At 30.2% G+C, this 1,448-nt stretch overlaps 1 non-coding gene across 1 annotated transcript; it reads right to left on the reverse strand.

Annotated features, from left to right (window-relative positions):
- Nucleotides 1-347: 347 nt before the first annotated feature.
- Nucleotides 348-421, reverse strand: TRNAN-GUU. The gene has a single exon. It is a non-coding gene; the product is annotated as a tRNA-Asn (tRNA).
- Nucleotides 422-1,448: the final 1,027 nt, after the last annotated feature.

Raw genomic sequence — 1,448 nt, forward strand, 5'->3', positions numbered from 1 at the left:
CAATGTTTTTGTTTCACTATCAACCAGAATATACAATCCGTGTCTGCCTTCTTGCAGGTGACAAGAACCTAAAATAAGATACGTATTAGTTACCAACCTTTTACAATAACGTTCAATATATTCTATTGGTTTGGACACGATAATGGCATCTGCAGCCGTGGGATCGGTGAGCTGTTGATTCACTTTTCTTAGCTTTGCCGAAGACGTAAAATTTATCTTAAGGTACGTTAATATCTATTTGAATGAATCCGCGTGGAATAGGGGGAAGAAGAAACTAATAAATTTTAATAAAGGACTAATTACCAAGCAAGAAAGAAAAGAACGAAAAAAAGTGGGCCTACTACAAGCGCTAGAAGGAGGGCTTGAACCTCCGACCTTGTGGTTAACAGCCACACGCTCTAACCAACTGAGCTATTCCAGCAACTGTGCCTATAGCTTGCATTCATCTCTAAAAATTATTCTATATATTTTATTTTGACCAAACCAATTCGAAGAATTAACCCTTATAACCGTTCACCAAATCACTTAAATTAGAAATAGTCGATTGAGGTATAATATATGTATTATAGTGTATAATTGTGCACAATTTATATATATTGCTAGAACAAGTTAACAATGAATATTGCCGGCTATTTGTGTAAAGATCCCAAGTTTATCTTTAGCACCGAGTAGGAAGCTTATTTTCTAATTTGGGCACCTTGGATAGTTATGAATCTTTTTTTTTCCGCTTTTGTTCCTTCTAATATTTGCCAAGAAACTGTCTCACAATTCAAGACCCTCCAAAATTTAGAAACTACTTTAAATGGATTAATGGAGAGAAACATAACCGAAGAAAGTCTTTTTGTCTCTTAATAGAAAATATTTTTTGGTGTGTTGCCAAAAGATATTTTCTAAATGACTTATCTATCTATATTATAATAAAAGTACAAAATCACCTTCAAAATTAGCTTATATACAATGGATAATCAATTTTAACATAGTCTATTATATACACATTAGCACTAACATACATAAAAAATAAGAAAGTTGACAACAAACATGTATGGTAGAAGACCATTTGGTATTAAAGTATTTAAGTATTATTATTGGTATTAATTATTGGTATCATTTTTTGCTGAGTCAAAAACTGAAAAATATTTTATTTTTACTATAAAATTGAATTGGATTCTCTTGCTAAATAATTAATTAAAAGATTTAATTACTTTGTTTTAATATAAAAATAATTTATTTTATATTGATTCAGATCTTAATATTGGTTCAACTCTTGTTTTGAATATTTTATTTTAAGACTATATTATAAAGAGTTGACTCTGGTATAACGAGATTATTTTTTGTAGATGCCTCCGACTGAATTGAAATAATATTTCTATGTCATGCATTACTTGCAAATATCATATCAAGAGGCATGACACTGTTAGCAATAATAGCAAGTGGTGTACCAACAACGA

The sequence above is a fragment of the Nicotiana attenuata genome, unplaced genomic scaffold (assembly GCF_001879085.1).
Source record: "Nicotiana attenuata strain UT unplaced genomic scaffold, NIATTr2, whole genome shotgun sequence".
NCBI lineage: Eukaryota > Viridiplantae > Streptophyta > Magnoliopsida > Solanales > Solanaceae > Nicotiana > Nicotiana attenuata.